We start from the raw sequence: 20,676 nt of genomic DNA on the forward strand, positions 1-20,676 counted from the left end.
GCTTGACTGGATGTTCCGGACAGTGTTGTGCATCTAGACCTAGTTCTTGGCAAGCTGCATGTGTCTTCCTCTTTACAGGAGCATTGAGGGTTAACTGACAGAGTGTTGTTCTCTGTGTCCTGCTTCTCCATTTTGCTAGCAGCGTGGATGATAATGATGACTGAAACACACAGCCTTGTGAAATTAGTTTCACTTTCGTTTTGTTCCCACACAGCCTGGATTTATGAGTCCTTTTACTGCTCTGGACGATTCAAAGCTGCTTAACTGCTTCTGATAACGTTTTAAAAGCCTTTTTACTGTAATGTCTCGGCTGTGTGTTGCCTGAGCTATACAGCTTCACATCAAGTAATAACCAAATCTCAATAAAGGAAGCGCTGGTTTCTTTGATGCAGCCTTTACTGAAATATAATCCATACATGTGCCTTTACATATGAATAAGCAGATATGTGGTGGACATGAGAGTGGATATGATAGTGAAAGTGAGATAAAACTGTAAAACAAACATATAAAGGACAGGTATAAGTATGGCTATTCAACATCATACATTATACATCTAAAACAAGGTGCGTACAAGAGCAAAACCCACATAAGCACTAGCAGCGCTAAGTAACCCTCTACAAAAAGGTCAGCGGATATATAGCTATATACATTAGCAAGTGGATCCTTATGGACCAATGTTGTTAAAGTCCATAAAAAGTTTTTTTGGGGTGGGAGTCCTGCAGAAAACAAGGTGTATGGAAGACTTAGTGTTCAGATGTAAATGGTAAGAACCAGTGCTGTATAACACAGAATCTTCCTTGCTGTTCCCACAGCAACCACCAAAATCCTTCACCACACCGCTGTGCTCCCCCCTATAGTGTGCACACGTACCCTTAGCACTTAGGTAAAGCGCTTTATCCAACCAGAGATCCTCCAGTTTAAAATGGCGATCCTCCTTGGGATTCAACTCCAACTGATAGAGCAATGGTCAGCACCTCCTCCTCTCCTCTCACATGCAAAGAGAACGACAGGGACCCATAGCGTAATATGCACACACTAAACTTTTATTTATAATTAAAATCACACTCACATGGGATGAAACATAATCAGGCAGAAGTACATGTCCAAGGCAATATCCCGGTCTACCCGCCGTCAACGTAGTCCCCACTGAGCCGCACGATATGGGTGATCCTGCCAGCGATATCCCAAATACGTCCGGACTCTGATGGCGTGACCCGGGGACTCCTAGGATATTTTAAATGTACCAAACTAGACCGCGTGCTCACGGCCTGACACGTTTCGTCTGCACGGACTTCTACTGAGGGCGCCCTCAGTAGAAGTCCGAAGTGAAGAAAGGAGGTGAGAAATCTTGTGCTTAAAACAGTTTAGTGATAAAAAAACTACATAGGTACACTCACAAAATCAGCACACCAGCTGTGCAGGCTTTCATTGCATGTCTGTGTAAACCGTGGGAGCTGACCGCTGAGTCTTGTCTCTCTGGAAGTCTCCGCTCCCTATACGCGTTGCGTCATTCATATGGTACGATCAACTTCCTCAGTAGGGGTGGAGTTACCTTACGGGCCGGCCATATGACTCACAACTGCAGGGCACACCCATGGCGTGTCCCCTTACAGTGCATTGTAAGAAAACCCCCGCTGCGAACAGCATCCAAGGTCACTCAAAAGTGGTCAGAAGTGGTTCTGTGAACTTTATTGTGTAAAGAGATACCAATGTTTTAAGTAGATTTGCAATTTACTTTCTGCTCTCCTGCTGCAGTCCTACTGCTATGCTTTATCACACTGACACCGAGTCAGTATAGGGACTAGCAGGAAGGGTATGCTCCTGACAACCATTAGAGCTAAGAAAGCTATTTGGATTGAGTAGTGAGATGTCTTAAACATTACAATACAAGTCTAGTTTCATGTGAATAAGTTCTACTAAATATTTAGGAAGAATGTTTCACTTTTTTGTGTTTTGCATTTCTCTTGAATCTGGTGAGTTCTTTAAGTGAGCACAGGCTTAAACCTGCTCCTTTATCAAGAAATGCATGTTCCTTTATACAAATTGTATATGTGGCCTCCCCTTGTCATCCTAAATCAATCATGCTATAAAATATACAGTCCACAGAGATTGGTCATATAAAGTTATATAGGACCAACCAGGTCACAGGGAGAAAAACTATTTGAACATGCATCTGAGATGTGTGCACTATATACCACAATTTTTTAGGAGATCGGAAGAAAGCCTTAAACAAAACCATAAAGGTAAGGGTATCATTTAAATCAATCATATCTGTGACAGTTTAATTGTAACATTTTTGGTTCATTGCTATATTATACCAATGACAAATTATAAGAGATCTTTATTCAGTATTTCAGTATTCTTCAGATGTTCTTTATTACTGTTTCAAATGCCTTTAAATAGAATTTACATTGTTACTATAAGAGCATTGTGTCTTAATTATAACTGTTTTTTACTTTTATGATGATGACTGTAATTACATTTTCACACATTTATTGTCAGCCTCTTATTAGCTTAATAAATGCAAAGTTTGCCATTTGTAAAAGACTATTTGTAATATTGTGAAAGAAATTGCACTTGTTTTCTGTTTAGTGATATGCTAGCTCTTATAAAATGTTCAGTACATTTGATGAAATGTAACAAATCTGAGGTAGTGCAGAGTCCAACATATGGGAATGCAAATATACTGTATATCTTGAAGGTGACAACAATGCAAAATACACGTGAGAAACACGAGTGAACATTCAAAATGTGCAAAATATACAAAATATATGTGGGATTGACATAGACGGCATTATGCCAATAAGTAAATCCTGTAACAATACAAGTGAATAAACACCATTAATAAATATATAAACTTAGTGGACATAGACGACACTATGTTAAAATATGCAAAAAAAGTGTAGTTAATGAAAGATCAATAGAGGCCAATGGGTGATAAAATTTCATATACACTATATTACCAAAAGTATTGGAACACCTGCCTTTACACACACATGAACTTTATTGGAATCTCAGTCTTAGTCTGTAGGGTTAAATATTGAGTTGGCCCACCCTTTGCTGCTATAATAGCTTCAACTCTTCTGGGAAGGCTGTCCACAAGGTTTAGGACTGTGTCTATGGGAATGTTTTACCATTCTTCCAGAAGCACATTTGTGAGGTCAGACACTGATGTTAGAGGAGAAGGCCTGGCTCACAGTCTTCGCTCTTATTCATCCCAAAGGTGTTCCACCAGGTTGAGGTCAGGACTCTGTTCAGACCAGTCAAATTCCTCCACCCCAAACTCGCTAATCCGTGTCTTTATTGACCTTGTTTGTGAACTGGTGCTCAGTCCTGTTGGAACAGATAGGGACCATCCCCAAATTTGTTCCCACAAAGTTGGGTGTATTATATGTTCCAAAATGTTTTGTTATACTGATGCCTTAAGAGTTCCCTTCACTGGAACTAAGGGCCAAGCCCAACCCCTGAAAAACAACCACACGCCATAATTCTACCTCCACCAAATGATTTGGACCATAAAGACATGGATGAGCGAGTTTGGGGTGGAGGAATAAGACTGGTCTGAACAGAGTCCTGACCTCAACCCGACAGAACACCTTTGGGATGAATTAGAGCGGAGACTGTGAGCCAGGCCTTCTGGTCCACATCAGTGCCTGACCTCACAAATGCGCTTCTGGAAGACTGGTCAAACATTTCCATGGACAAACTCCTAAACCTTGTGAACAGCCTTCCCAGAAGAGTTGAAGCTGTTATAGCTTAAAATGGTGGGCCAACTCAATATAAAAACAGCAAGGTGTCCCTAGCGCTAGGCCCTATGTTGATTCACAATGCCCATTGTCCCAGGGCCAACCAGGTGCAGCCGTCACAGGTAGTATACTGGGGTATTAAAAATGGTAAGCCAGGGATGAGACAGTGCTATTTGGATGGGATGGTAAACACAGTATCCTTGTGGAATATAAGGAGCAATTGGAAAGTCTCAATGCAGTTTTATTGTGAACAATTGTGTTAAAAACCTTGTATCATAAAAGTTAATACAGTGCCAGGCCGATTCCTCGATCATCCGATTGAGGGCGAATATAGTTGCACAAAATGTAAGCGCGTTGCTTCCCTGGAAGCTCAGGTCCTGAATCTAGGGAAGCAACTGGCAACACTGAGAAAAATCTCCAAACTTAAGGAGAGCTTTGAACTTACCCGGCAGGTGCCGGCAGGGGCCAGCCAGCACAGAGGCAGGTGGAGATACAAGGCACCAGAGGAGAGTAGTGTGGTGACATTTAGGAAGGGTAGAGGGGAAACAGTTAAGGTCGTGGGCTGGAACATGCCAATAAATATGCCCTGTTGCATGATGTTGGGGAAACCAGTCAGGGACCAGCATTGCTGGAGCAGAGCAATGCCCCTAGCTGCCATTGTAAGAACTCCTCCAGTAAAGGCGGGAGCGAGGCTGATGGTAAGGAAAGACAGAGTCTGTTGGTAGCGGACTCAATTATTAGAAGGACAGAGAGGGCAATCTGTCAAAAAAAAGTAAGCACCGAACTGTATGTTGTTTACCGGGCGCAGAGATGTATAGTAACGAAGTAGAACTACTTAAGTACTGTACTTAAGTACCGAAATGCGGTATCTGTACTTTCCTAGAGTAGAATTTTTTTCTCCTACTTCTACTTTTACTTCACTACATTTTTTCGATGATTTCGATACTTCTACTCAAGTATTTTTTTTTTGTGCTGCATAGTTACTCGTTACTTTTAAAAAAATTACCACTGCCAGAACAGTAGATGGCAGGTTGCATAAAGCTCAAAAAAATGTGTATGTCATTTGTAAATCAGCGCACACGAAAATAAAGGCTGTGTATAATAAAAGCTGCAATACCAAATCTTTCCAATAAAAAGAAAATATGAAACAAGCAAATAAATGGTGCTACAGCGCTTAAAGTGCATCAAGAAACTACTAACAAACACAGGTTAATCATTTGAATAAATCATTTGAAATAATAAAAACAATATGATGTTCAAACTTTTGACTTATTTCTTTAATAACTACATAACACAGTACTTGTACTTCTACTTTCAGTACTTGAGTAGAATTTTTTTTTCAAAACTACTGGTACTTTTTACTTTTAGTACTTAAGTAGCAAATTTTTTGAAAAAACTACTTGCAATACTTAAGTAAAAAAAATGTTGAATACTTTAGTACTTCTACTTAAGTAACTTTTTCTGCGAGCACTTCCACTTCTACTCAAGTAATTTTTTGATCGAGCACTTGTACTTTTACTCAAGTAGAAATTTCGAGTACTTTATACAAGTCTGACCGGGCGCTCGGGTTCCGCAGTTCACAGATCTGGTGGACAGATTATTGGGTGGGGCTGGGGAGGACCTAGCTGTCATGGTACACGTGGGGGGTACCAATGACAAAGTAAGAGGGACTTGGGAGCTAAATTAAGGAGAACCTCCAAGGTAGTATTCTCAGAATTACTACTTGTACCTCGAGCCATGCCAGAGAAGTAGCGGGAGATTAGGGAAGTTAACAAGTGGCTGAGGAGCTGGTGTAGAAAGGAGCGGTTTGGGTTCCTGGAGAAATGGGATGACTTCTCAGTCGGCTACCAGCTCTTTAGTAGGGATGGACTGCACCTAAATGGGGAGGGTGCAGTCGTACTGGGAGAGAAGATGGCCAAAAAGTTAGAGGGGCTTTTAAACTAGGTGATGGGGGAGGGTCCAGATGTAGAGCTAGCCAGCAGGGAGCAAGGTTCAGCAGGCATTATTGAGGGCATTAGTGGTATGGTGACCAGAGATCCAAAACCCAAGGTAGGTAGGCTGACAAATCCAAAGTGCAGCCTCATAACATCTAACAAGTATATAGTATGCAACCGGACAAAATTATGAGGTTTCCATGCCAATGCTAGAAGTCTGGCCAACAAGATGGGAGAACTGGAGCTGCTTATGTATGAAGAGGATTTAGATTTTGTGTGAATTTCAGAGATTTGGTTTGAAGGCTCTCATGATTGGCTGGCAACCGTTCAGGGATATTCCTTTTATCGCAGAGATAGAGAGCATAAAAAAGGGGGAGGGGTATGCCTATATATCAAGAACGATCTGCAAGTGAATATAAGTTAAGATATCACAAATTGAGCTAGGGAGGAGGTGGAATCCCTATGGGTAGAGCTTCAAAGGGAGGGTACTATGGGGAAAGTATAATTAGACCTATGCTAGAGGCCCCAGCAAGAGGGAGGAAGGGGAGGCAGACCTCCTGTCACAGCTTGGAATGGTAGCAAGGATGGGAAATGTCATTATAATGGGGGATTTTATTATCTAGATATAGACTTGGCAGAAGGAGCTGCACATTCATCTAAAGCTTGCCATTTCCTAAATGTTTTGCAGGACGATTTCATGGGTCAAATGGTGTATGCACCAACAAGAAACAATGCGTTACTAGTAGGGTTGAGTGAACACGGACTGTATTGTTCGGGATCATACCGGACTTTGGGTGTTCGGTACCCGGACACGGACCCGAACATTTTACTGTATATTCGGGATACAGTCCGTTGTTCGGTAATTGTATTTCATGTTTTGGCGCGGTTTTAATGGCGCGGTTTCAACAGCTGCAGGACAGCCAATCAACAAACGTTTAACTAGTGTGCCCTTAGAAGCCATCACAGCCATGCCTACTAATGGCATGGCTGTGATTGGCCAGTGCAGCATGTGACCCAGCCTCTATATAAGCTGGAGTCACGTAGCGCCACACGTCACTCTGCTCTAACTACTGTAGGGTCAGGTTCCTGCTGCTGCTATGAGGGAGAGATAGGAGATTATTGTAGGGGCAGGCTGGAGATTGTTTTCAGGGAAAGAATAGGAGAATCTTCTTTAATCAGACAGCAATCTACATTGATTTTATTGTGTGGGGGTGCAGTGCACAATCTTTTTGCCCTGAACTGAGCCCAGTGAGGAGGAGGGAGAAAAAAAAAACTTTTATCAGTCTGTTAGGTGGGCGGCGTGCGGCGTGTAGCAGCCATGTAATGCAAGCTCAGTGCATTTGTGTCTGCTGTTCTAATCTGCTATTCAAAAATCAACAATTTAAGGGGAAAAAAATTATTTTTAAGGTTTTCATTCAAATGTTTTTTTTTTTTTCCTCAATAGCGGAATAGAACAACAACAGTATCCAACCTGTTAGGCGTGCGGTGTGTAGCAGCCATGTAATGCAAGCTCAGTGCATATGTGTCTGCTTAATATGGATTTAAAAAAAAAAAAAAATTTTCCTTCATATTTTACAGTGACATACAGTGTTTAGACACTGCTGTTCTAATCTGCTATTCAAAAATCAACAATTTAAGGAAAAAATAAAAAATTTTTCATTCATACGTTACTGTGAGATACACCCTTTGGATACTGTTGTTCTATTCCGCTATTCAATAAACACCCATTTAGGGAAAAAAAATTCAACTGCGGCCTAGTCTGCATATTTTACTGTGAGATACACCCGTTGGATACTGTTGTTCTATTCCGCTTTTCAATAAAATCCCATTTAGGGAAAAAAAAAATTGCGGCCTAGTCTGCATATTTTACTGTGAGATACACCCGTTGGATACTGTTGTTCTATTCCACTTTTCAATAAAAACCCATTTAGGGAAAAAAAAAATTGCGGCCTAGTCTGCATATTTTACTGTGAGATACACCTGTTGGATACTGTTGTTCTATTCCACTTTTCAATAAAAACCCATTTAGAGGAAAAAAAAAAAATTGCGGCCTAGTCTGCATATTTTACTGTGAGATACACCCGTTGGATACTGTTGTTCTATTTCGCTTTTCAATAAAAACCCATTTAGGGAAAAAATATTAAATTGCGGCCTAGTCTGTATCTGTACGTGTGAGATACACCCTTTGGATACTGTTGTTCTATTCTGCTATTCAATAAACACCCATTTAGGGGAAAGAAAGATATTAAATTACGGCCTAGTCTGTATCTGTACGTGTGAGATACACCCTTTGGATACTGTTGTTCTATTCTGCTATTCAATAAACAAACACCCATTTAGGGGAAAGAAAGATATTAAATTGTGGCCTAGTCTGTATCTGTACATGTGAGATAAACCCTTTTAGATACTGTTGTTCTATTCTGCTATTCAATAAACACCCATTTAGGGGAAAATTAGTAATTTTTCAGCATTTGCTGATTATGTTACTGTGAGATACACCCTTTAAATTTGTTTGGCGCATCTCCTTCCACCACCGAGGATTGTGGGGTGCTGCAGTTTGACTCCTGTTGCTAAATCCTCCTACTCCGCTTCCTCATCCTCATCCACTACCGCCTCCGCATCCGGAGCAGTGATCATTTCCAAGGCTTTATGGGCAGTCATTCACAAGTGGCTCCGAGGGTGGGTTCCTGCACCCACAAATGCCAGGTACACAATTGTCCAGAAAGGGCACAGTTCTGGAGGATGACGAGGTGGAGAATGAGGAGGAGGAACCATGTTCACAGCAGGGTGGCACCCAGATAACTGATAACAACAGATACTACACTTGATCTTAGCCAAAAGGTCTAGAAGCGATGCTGGTGGCATTCCCACCTGACAGCGGGGGCACAGTGGAAGCACAAGGCGAAGGCAGAGGAGGGGGAGGTCGCCAACGCAGCCAGGGCACCGCCAGCACCTCAGAAGGCAGGGTTAGCATGTATGAAATGTGGAAAAGCTTTGTCGGCATGCCACAACAACCAGGACCACCAGCTGTTTTTTTTTTTTAAGCATGTGGTGTGTGAACACACTCAGACTATCACCCGGTGGGTGCATAAAAAAGTGCACACCAAAAAAGTGAAACCCAAAAACTGCACAGGGTGTACACATGGTCCCTGACCCTGATCCCCCGGGGGGCAAGGCTCCTGACAGGGACTGGGGTACTTACACTGGCTAACCTGGCCGAAACCAGGCAGCCCCGTTCTTTAGGAGGTCTGCTGAAACAGACCACCCCAAATACTAGGTGGGGCTCTCCCGAAGAGAGACCCCATGAGAGAGGGCGAACCAAGCCAGAAGGCCATATCCACCCCCTCCCAAGACTTTCAAGGACAGGCCCAAGGACCTACACCCTACTAATCATGCTGTGCAAAATAAAGTGTACCGCCACAATAAAAAACACAAAACGTGAGACACACAACACATAACAGTGGGGAAAGGGATAGTGGAGAAGTGCAAGGTTAGTGCCACGTTTCAATACTATGGCAGGCCCTTCGGCCAGGAATAAAAAATTCCTCTGGTTTTGACTCCTGACCAAAAGGCCCGGCCCTAGAGGCAGGTGTGTAGGAAGTGCAGTGTCCTTGGTGCCATACTCATAGTGTTGCCATCCACCGTGAATTATGGCACCCCTGGACTGCCACTCCAGGGGCATATATACAACAGGCTTTTCAGAATCCCAGTCCCTGGCAAGACCAGTGCAGTCCCATCCCCACCAGAAGGCCTCAGAACTTAGACAGCTTTGGGAGAGCCCGGCCCACAACCAGGGACACATACCTTTTCCAAGGCCAGACTCAACCGAGAAGGGGGAAAAAAAAACCCCGCCGCCATCACCGTTCCTTACCATATACCATATACAGTTCCTTACCGTTCCTTACGTACTATACACGTACTGAATGACGGGTCTGCCCCCCTCAACTTCTGGGTCTCCAAATTGGGCACACGGCTTGAGCTTGCCCTTTACGTCTTGTAGGTGCTGGCCTGCCCTGCAGCCAGTGTATTACCTGAACGTGTATTTAGCACGGCTGGGGGCGTTATCACAGACAATCGCAGCCGCCTGTCCAGAGCCAATGTGGACAAGCTCACGTTCATTAAAATGAACCAGGCATGGATCCCACAGGACTTGTCTGTACCTTGTGCAGAATAGACATGTATACTGGCTTTACCCAGCCATTGTTGTATTTTTGATCTTTCTCACTCTTTTGGGGTGTACCCTAATTTAAAAAGAAATTTAAAATTAAAAACAAAAACCAGTGTTGGCTACCTCGTCCTCCTCCACTGCCGCTTCCACCTACACCGCCACATCCACCGTCACCTCAACCTCCTACTCCATATGGGCCTCGTCCTTCTAGATCAAGGTGATCTGGATTCACCTCTTTTTTTTGGATAGTGTAGGACCCACTGATAATGGGGTACTTTGACGTAGTGGTGGGCTTGAGCACGATATGGCCATATGGTGGGACTAAATCCCCATTTTTATTTATGGATTGTCTCCATATTTGATAGTCATTTCTTTTGCATGTGTGCACTATTATTTTTTAATAATAGTCTACAAGATATTAGAGGGGATGATAAGGGACTATAGACAAGACTTAAGTAATATAAGTAATAAAAACGGTATCATTAGTAGTAATCAGCATGGATTAATGAAAAATCGCTCTTGCCAGACCAATCTACTGTATTAACCTTCTACGAAGAAGTGAGCTGCCATCTAGATAAAGGAAGGCCTGTGGATGTGGTGTATCTGGATTTTGCAAAGGCATTTGATACAGTTCTCCACAAACGTTTACTGTACAAACTAAGGTACGTAGGTATGGACCATAGGGTGAGTACCTGGACTGAAAGCTGGCTTCAGGGGCGAGCCCAAAGGGGTGGTGATAAATGGGGAGTACTCAGAATGGTCTTGTGTGGAAAGTGAGGTCCCCCAAGGATCTATCCTGGGACCAATCATATTTAATTTATTCATAAAGGACCTAGAGGATGCGATAAACAGCTCAATCTCCTTATTTGCGGACGATACTAAATCAAGCAGGGCAATAACTTCTATGCAGGATGTGGAAACCTTACAAGAAGACCTGAAAAAAATAATGGGGTAGGCATCCACATGGTAAAAGAGTTTTAATGTTGAAAAATGTAAGGTTATGCAAGGTTATGCATTTGGGTGCCAGAAATACGAACGCAAGTTACTCACTAGGGGGAGAGCCTTTGGGGGTATAAACATTTATACACACACTCATCATAGGTTGAACTAGATGGACTGGTGTCTTTTTTCAACCTCACTAGGTAACTATGACCAATATTTGGAAAACACTTTTATGTATAAATATACTGTGTCACCAACTTAAAAAAGCTGGTATAAGCAGAGAAAAATCAAGCATTTAAAATGTTTTCTTGCAGCATGTTTCATTTGATGAGTAAATTCTTTAGCAAAGTCTCCTTCGTTCTGCAATGGTATAGATGTCTCCTCTTCTAGGAGTGACCAATTACTTTCTGTTAGGGATGGGTCAAACACCCCCCTGTTCAGTAAGCAGCATAACTCCCAAGCAGGGGAAATGTTAAAAAGTGAACAGCGAACCCCATTGAAGTCTATGGGAGTGGAAACAGGAAAAATCAAAAGTGCCCAATTTGAAGGCTTATTTGCAAGTAATTGGCCATAAAAGGGGAATGGGGCTCTGGGTACTGCCCTGAGGGACATGTAACAATACATTTTTTTTCCTGGTCTGGCAGGTCGGGAAAGGGGAGGGGACGAGCGATTGTCCCCCAACCCCCCTTCTGAACCATACCAGGCCCTCAACATGGGGGGGGTAGGTGCTTGGGGGCAGGGGGAGGGCTCTGCAAGCGGGGGTCTTATCAGAATTTGGAAGCCCCCTTTATCAAGGAGTCCCCCAGATCCCGGCCTCCCCTCCTTATGTGAATGGTTATCAGGTATCCCTACTCATTCACCAAAAAGTGTCAAAAAGTAATAACCCCAAGAAACAGTTTTTGACAAGTCCTTTATTAAAAAATAAAAAAATAGTGTTCCTTGATGTAAATCCATCATCAATCATGGCGCCCACCGGAGCCGAAAAATAAAAAAAGTTAAAAACACTCTTGCTTCCTTTGAGTTGTCCCGCCGTCTGCCTGCTCTGCGCTTTGACAGTTCTTATATAGCCAAGAGGCAAGCCACCCGGGTACGTCACCTGGTGGCACGGCTCTCTTCTGATGTCACGGGACTGTTCTCCCATCCCTACTTTCTGTGTTGGCAGCTTCTCCACCCTCACTCTGCTAACCTCCCTACATTAGCTTTTATTTAGCAGCTGAGGGAAAGTATTATGGAGGATCACTTGAGTTTGCTGGGACTGCTGACTTTCAAGACGGTGGCCCCTAGCAGAAGTCTCAAGGCTTTTGGATGTCTTCCCAAGGGCACATTTTACAAGTAAAAAACATGTCTAAATACATTCACTGCACATATAAATCTATTGGGAAGATTATTGTTGGAATTAAAGGTCTGGCAACAGGGTCGCTTTAAGAACCCATTTACAATTCTCCATTCTGGTGTGTTGCCGTAAAGTGGGCATTACTGCAACAAATGGTATGGTACAATGGTAAATGTAGCACTAGTTTTGAATGGCCCTCTAATGCATCTTTGTGAATGATAAATATTATCAACATTTTACTGACAAGAAGGTATCGTGAGCCTTTGGCTTTTGTGTTGCATTAGATTAAAGCTATATTGCTGCTCTGTTTTTTTTCCCTTTTTAAAAGGTAAAATGGTTGTAAAGGCAGAAGATTTTTTTATCTTAATGCATTCTTTGCATTAAGATGAAAAGTCTTTTGTGTTCAGCAGCCCACTCAGCCCCCCTTACACTTACCTGAGCCCCATCTCTATCCAGCGATGTTGCACCAGAGACTTGGCTGTCCCGGACTCTCCCTTCTCATTGGCTGAGACAGCAGCAAAGTGCCATTGGTGCCTGCTGCTGTCAATCAAATTCAGAGAGCCAATGTGGAGAGAGAGGTGTCTGAATGGACACAGGGAGCTGCGGCTCAGCTCAGGTGCCCCCATAGCAAGCTGCTTGCTGGGGGGAGCACTCAACAGGAGGGAGGGGCAAGGATAGCCGAAGAGGGACCTAAAAAGAGGAGAATCTGGGCTGCTCTGTGCAAAACCGCTACACAGAGCAGGTAAGTATAACATGTTTGTTATTTCTAACAAAAAAAAAATAAAAAATGAGACTTTAGTGTTACTTTAATATTTTTACCTAAAGGCATACTCAAATTTATTTTAATTTAAATAAAATAAACAAAACACATCTAGGGATTGAACAGATTATATGGTATGCATTAAGGGAAGATGTAAACTAGTGGATGAGGGCTTTAGCACCAAGCTCAGGGGCTGACCAATTTACACCGATCAGCCATAACATTATGATCACTGATAGGTAAAGGGAATATCTTGAAACAATGGCATCTGAAAATTGGTGGGATATATTAGGCAGCAAGAGACCATGTTGTCTATGAACTTGATGTGGTGAAAGCAGAATAAAATGGGTGGAGGATTTTAAGTCCATACAGTTTATCCATCTGAACACTGGGAGCATGGGCATCTGCAGGTAGGGGTAAGGGGGGGGGGGGCAAATGCCCCCCCCGCCTGGAATCTCAACTTCCCCTTTTAAGTGGTTGTTAAGCCACTTTATACCATCCCGTCTGTTCTGTTTAATAATCCTGTGTGCCTGTGTGTCTGTGTTTTAAAAAAATAAGCTGTTCTTTACCAGTATTCAGAGGGCCGAGGGCCGCTCACATTACCCGTCGGCTCTCTCCTCTCTCCGGCTGACAGCTGCCTGCAGTGGGTGGGGCCAAGGATTCCTCACTGATGTCAGTTGGGAGGGGAGGAGGAGGGGAAGAGGAGAGGAGGAGAGAGGTGGCGGCTCACGTGAGCGGCGAGTGACACTCTATACTTGTAAAGAATGGATTATTTTTAAAAAAAACAGACACAGGGGCACACAGGATTATTAAACAGACTGTAGACAGGACATGAAACTTTAAATGAAACTACAGCAGCAGGAGAGGAGGGGAGGTGGGCAGTGACACAGGAGCAGACAGGCAGGGAGGGGGGGAGAGAGGACAGAGGAGGACAGGAGGGCTGCGGATGATGAAGGCACGTAAACTGACCACGGTGTCAGGGCTCAGCAGCCATGGTATACCGTGGTCAGTTTACAGAGGGGAGGACATAGCCAGGCAGGATCAGCCAGGTATTTTAGGTGATAGAAGGGGCCAAATTACACAGCAAAGCACTGTGCTGTATAACATGCTTTAAGGGAATATACTCAAAATAAGTATAATGACTAAGCCCCTCCCCTTCATGACATTGTTGAAAAGGGGTAGAGCATGGGTGACCTTAAAATTATGCCCCCCCCCCCCTGAAAAAAGTTCTGCGGATGCCCATGACCTATACCCCTACTTCCAGTGGCTTCCTGTATGCACTGATTACATCACAAGTCCTTCTGGGTTCCTGATAAAAACTGAAGATCACAAAAGGACACTCCACCTTCGTCTTCTCACTAGATGTGAGATCCTCAACATTATAAAGAACCCACAAAAAGTTACACTGGTATCACCCTTTCATTGGTATTACAGGGTATTTTTACATTTTTCCTGTGCTTTTTAACATGGAAGGGGCGGCAAAAAAATCAGAGAGCTTTAAAGGGAATTTGCCACAAAACAAAATACCTATGTAAGAAGTCTTCAAAGGAAGCAAACATTCATTAGTTGGGGCTATAGAAAGGACTCTGCAGAGTATCCTAGGTTTTATAATGAGAAAGCCTAGCACTAGCTGCTCCCTTTCAAGTCTCTGCTCAACTGATACTCTACACAAGGTGAGCACAGCATGGGGGTGGGGGGTGCCTGCTCTGCATTGTTCAACTGCATGTGTAAGGCAGGCCCATACATGTTTCCAACCGTGATTTGAACTGTGTATGGGCAGGCTGAATGTACTGAGATGATTGATTGATCAATTTGGGTACAATCAGCCTGCTGGATTTTACCTGCGATTATCGCTAGCAGCTGCTATAGCTTCCCCGGTTTCCCCGCCGCCAGTAGACAGTGGCAGGAGGGATTCTTGCATCAACATTGGCTCTGTTGATGGGGGAATCAAGCAAATTTCTTTCCTGCAACCCGTGGTTGCAGGAATCTAAAATGGTTGTATGCAATACTGCAAAGCTGTCACCTGTACTCTGTCGATCATAAGCGACCAGGGCATTCCCTTCCCCGCAGCAACATGTGTACAAGGGGCATGTATATCTGTGGTTGTGGGATAGGGAATGCTGTGGCCACTTATGATTGACCAGTACAGTGACAGATTCCTGGTAAGATCACTCAGGTGGGTTCAGACTAAGATCTAAACATGTCTGAGCTCATCCCTACTCAAGAATACATTTTCGAAAGGAAATCTATACATGTTAAAATACATAACATGTCACTGCTCCTTCTAAAGTTGCTAACTGACCATTTCTAGCCTCTGTCAATGACCTTTAACAAGCATGCAGATCTGGGAAGTGAGAATGAGGTTGAAATTCCTGATCTGAATATTTATATTAGGTCAATGGCTCAGAAAGTAATGAAGCTACTGGATGAGCAGGACAGCCAGGAAATTTGTATTTTCAGAAGGAGGCATCAGCAACAGCAGCTCCCATATTTCCACTTTACCTGTTAACTTTATTTGTTATAAGATCATCATTGGCTGACTTTTATTTCTTACCTGCTGGACCTCAACATTTCCTCCATTAAGGATGGAAATTCCTAGCTTAAGCGTGGAGGAGACCATGGCTCCAGGTTCCCCTAAGAGACCAAAGAAAAATGGACCAATTAAGAGAAAGCAGCATACAAGAGATCTACTGGATTTTAAAAATGAACGATTGCATAGGCAGCCAGCTAAATTTTATTTTAATGCTATAAATTGACCTCTCACCTTTACATGCACTGATCATTTGCAAGACCATCTCAGCAGCACCGCGGTTATGGAGACGAGACTGCTGGTACAATAGCTTCTGTTTCTCCATTTCTTTCTCCTGTAATGACAACCATTGTAGGGTTAACAGAGTAGAATAATATTGTTTTAAAAGTTATGTATTTGTATATTTGGTGATTAGTGATAATCTGTGTTAGGCATTGGACAACCAAATTCAACTACTGCTTTTCAGAAAAATCAGTTTGTGCTATGTGACCACAGAAACTGATAAACACCATAGACTACCACCTTACACTTATAGCTGGGTCCCTAGATAAGTTACAGAGTTCTCTGGCCGTTTATTTTACCCTGTTGTCCTAAGTGGGCCATATCCACGTACCATTCTCCCTCTGTGCGGGCTAATGACAGGTGTACTGTTCTGCTTCACAGTGGAATTTTCTTTTTTTTTTATTTGCACAAGGTTACTGAAGTTTTTTTTGCCTGTGTTTGCATTTGTCAGGGGGATTACTGTGATCTTTGTAGAAGATAATCAATACCTGGAAATGTTGCATTTAGACATTACCACATAGTTAAAGTGAAACTTCACCCAAAAGGGAAAGTTCTGCTTGTTTGCATCCTCCCCCCTACACTGCCACATTTGGCACTTTTTGGGGGGGAGTCGGTACCTGGTTTTGACAGGTATCTGCACTCACCGCAGCGATCTGGGCTGGAAGTTCAGCCCCCGTACCTCCCCTGCAGTCTTCTGGGACACATCACAGATGCCAGAAGACTATGGGACCATATATACACACAGGGTAGATAGATAGATAGATAGATAGATAGATAGATAGATAGATAGATAGATAGATAGATAGATAGATAGATAGATAGATAGATAGATAGATAGATAGATAGATAGATAGATAGATAGATAGATAGATAGATAGATAGATAGATAGATAGATAGATAGATAGATAGATAGATAGATAGATAGATAGATAGATAGATAGATAGATAGATAGATAGATAGATAGATAGATAGATAGATAGATAGATAGATAGATAGATATAGACTGGCTTTAAATTAAAGCTGAGCCAGGGATGACATATTTTGCATACTTACATTTGTCCCGCTTGGCCTAATGAGAGTATGAATTACTTTATGCATATATAATACTTGACCTCTGTGGAAGCTAAAAACCACTGTAACTTAGCAAGCTACTACAGTGATGGCCATGATCTTCAGGGTGCTGTGCTGAGAGGCTGCCCTGGTGCAGAGTAACTACAGGAGATCAGCTTCTCAGTTTGGGGGGCACCATTCAGAGAACAACCTTTTTCCAATGATTGCAAAGCATTCTCTGTCTGAATGAGGTGGAGAGGAGGGCTGAATCCTTGATCTTCACCTTCTCCAATCAGAAAACCTTTGCATTAATTGAAATGCATTCTCTGAACAGCGGACGTTTTGAGCAATCAACCATTTTCGGTTACTATACAGAAGGGAAGCAGTTTGGCACAGCACCTGATCACATATCACAGCTATCACTGTAGTAACTAAGGCTACAACAAGGACTTACAGCTTCCACAGAGGCTGATCATCTATCACATATGCATACTTACAATGCACCAAGCTGGCCCAATGTAAGTATACAAAATATATCACCCTAAGGCTTCAGCTTTGAATTACCAATTCACCATCTAATTAATCTGTAAAGAGTACCAACATGGAAGCCTTGTTTAAATAATACTACTGTATAAAGTGTATAAAAGAGATGAGTGTGAGTATGGGTGTCCGCAAGGGGGGGGCAAGTATCCCCCCCCCCAAAATATCAGCTTCATTCCCCAATACAGTATCTGATTCCTCACACACAATAGCTGTTTCATTCCGTGCAGCGCTGATCGCCGCCAAGTCACCAACTCGATCTGCCCGCCGGCTCTGGCTCCCTCCTCTCTCTGTCCTCAGCTGCCCTTCGGACAGCTGCAGGGGGGGGGGGGATTCCCTGCTGATGTCAGTCAGGAGGGGCGGAGCTGTGGCCCGCAGAGGAGAGAGGAGCCTCAGCCTGCCCTGGAGAGAGGAAGCGGGACTCAGAGTCGGGGACTCACGTGACCTGAGCGGCGGCGGATGGCGGTGAAGTAAGTCTGATTGTCACTGACAATCAATTAGACATTTAGTTCTACATCTTCTTCTGACAATTTTTCAGAAGAAGATGTAGAACTAAATGTCTGATTGTCAGAAGATGTTCAGTAGAACTAAATGTCAAATATTGATTGTCAGAATCAGTGGCGGCCTGTGGATAGGGGGTGCAGGGGCGCTGCCCCCCCCCCAAAGTTTACAACCAATTATTTTCATTTAAAAAAAATAAATAAATCCTGTTCGTTCAAGTGTGCTCGGGGCGCCGGACTAATAGGTGTGTATTGGATGCATAAAGTTTTTACAATCATGTTACTAAGGCTGAGAGCTTTATTGGCTGCTTGCAGATTGTCCTCGGGGCGCATCACTTCCGGCTTCTCGTCCCATGGTGGAACACAACGCTAAGGTGTCTTTTGACCAGGCAGTGGCACGCCAGTCATGCTGTCACTGACTCTTGAGTCGCAGTCACTAGATAGACGGCTGAGCTGTCACTGAGTGAAGGGTGGGCAGAGGAGTCTGAAGAGGACTGTGTCTGAAGTTGAGGAAAGTTATTCCAAGGAAATCAGCCTGAATCCACACCATCCTGATCTGAGGGTAAATGATGATATCCAATGGTGCCTGCCCAGTGCCCAGGCTTTCAAGCCCTGGCTATTGGAAGGAATGCAATTATTGCAGATGAAGAAATATTACTCCAGCAGGATTGAGACTTTTCTATTGCCAAAAACTGCATGGAAATCTGAAATCGTTTTGTTTGCCCGTGATGACATGATAGCCATATCCAACATGGCTGATTGGCAGTAGATGTCTTCTATTACTGATAAGCATAATAAATCTGGATTCAGGAAATATTTATCCTGCTGGAGTAACATTTCTTCATCTGCAATAGTTGCTTTCCTTCCAATAGCCAGGGCTTGAAAGCCTGGGCACCAGGCATGGGTCACTTCGCTCCTGTGAACAAGATTTTTCATTGGCGTGTTTTGATTTGCCCCTGCACAGAGACCTGACACAGAGTCCAGAATCATCCAAGACTTATGATGGATTTCACATCAGTGCATACATACTACTGAAGGAACAGCACTGCCGGTATATGTTCCTCTTGTGCTCAAGGTAAGGATGCCAAACAGCAATAGCCAGTCCATAAGGGGCGCAGGGGCACCTCCCCCCCCCCCTAATCTCTATGTGTCGGCCCCTAATCTCCTCTATGCTGGGCACCAGATGCATAGAGTTCTACGAGGTTTGAACACTCGCTATTGTCTTCCTGCTTTTCCTCCCAGCCAATCAGGACAGGAACCGGGTCCTAAGACCGGATTGGCCAGGAGGAAAAGCGACCGGATTGGCTGGAAGGAGAATCTAGGGAAGCTGTCTGCGACCTGAATGTGTTAAGTGTAAGCCTGGTAAGCGGGTTGGGGGGGGGTTTGTTTGTTGCCCCCCCCCCCCCAAAAAAAAATGGAGCACCAGCCGCCACTGGTCAGAATGTCAGACTCAGAAGAAGATGTAAAACTAATGGCATGAGCAGTCAGGGCCAGGGACACTGCCACTAGATCACACAACATGATTGGTGATTTAAAGTGAAGGATATTAATCGTAGGGAATGGGAATGGGATATTGGTGTCTTAGGCCCCTTTCGATAGTGTAAACCAGAAAAAAGATTAGAAGTTGCTAATCAGACAATGGCAGCTTGATCCTTCTACTGTATTAAGCTTTTGCATCAGGTTTCTCAAACCTTTGCATGCCTGCACTTTATTTAATAATGACTAGCTTTATTTGATAATGGCTAAGCCCCTCCCCTTCATGACATTGTCAAAAAAGGGGTGGAGAACGGGTGACCATAAAATAACGCCCCCCCCCTGAAAAAAGTTCTGCGGATGCCCATGACTGGGAGCACCATGGTTGGACAAGCTGTTCTGTCATATGTAAAGGACATGTGTGTGGCTGCACTCCCTGAATAATTTAGTAATCTATGGACACTGCATTTATTGAACTTTTGCAGCACTTTTTATTCCCATTTTATTTAGAGCTGACATTAAGCAATTAATGTGTAACATGTGCAAACATTTTTTAGCGCTGCTGAATGTGATTAATGCTGGGGTACGGTGGAGTCTGTAGTGTTGATTACATTTTATTAAGAAAAAAATGGGCATCGCAGTTTGTTGTGTATGGGGCTGTGAAGCCCATGGTGATCTGTGACCACAGCCAAAAGCTTCTACAATGGTCACGTGAACATCAGAACTGGACTAAGGAGCAATGGAAGAAGGTGACCTGGTCTGATGAATCACGTTTTCTTTCACATCAAAATGCACTCACAAACAGAATTAAAAGCAGAGCATCCAAATATTTGTCAAAAATTCCCGATCTGGGCTACCTGCACAGTGCCACGCCGTCCCGTTGTGTACTCCGAAGCCGCGGCTACCACCGCCGGGCGACTTCCGGGTTCGGCGTGACGTCAGACGTCTGGATCGTCACGTTACTATGGTCACCGCGTGTCCACGCCCTAACGCATTTCGTCGATTGGCTGACTTCAACAGAGGGCCTGTATATACCTGTATATACCAGTACATACAATATATATATATATATATATATATATATATATATATATATATATATATATATATATATATATATATACACACACATACACATACATACACCCACAAACACACATACATACAATATATACATATATATATATTTGTAATATTCATTTTGAACCCACTGGTGCTGATATATAGGAAGAAAGAAGTCTTCTTCCTCTAATCACACAGCTTCTCCCCCTGATTCTCCACCTCTGAGCTGGAGAATCTGGAATGGAGATATTTCAGAGTAACGGCTGTGAGATCTTCAGATCTCACTTTTCTAAACTGGCCGTTTGTGACAGAAGGTTCATGTACTGTGATGAGAAGAGAAGAACATGTTCTCTG

Source organism: Pelophylax lessonae (assembly GCF_965119305.1).
Source record: "Pelophylax lessonae genome assembly, chromosome: 6".
Lineage (NCBI taxonomy): Eukaryota > Metazoa > Chordata > Amphibia > Anura > Ranidae > Pelophylax > Pelophylax lessonae.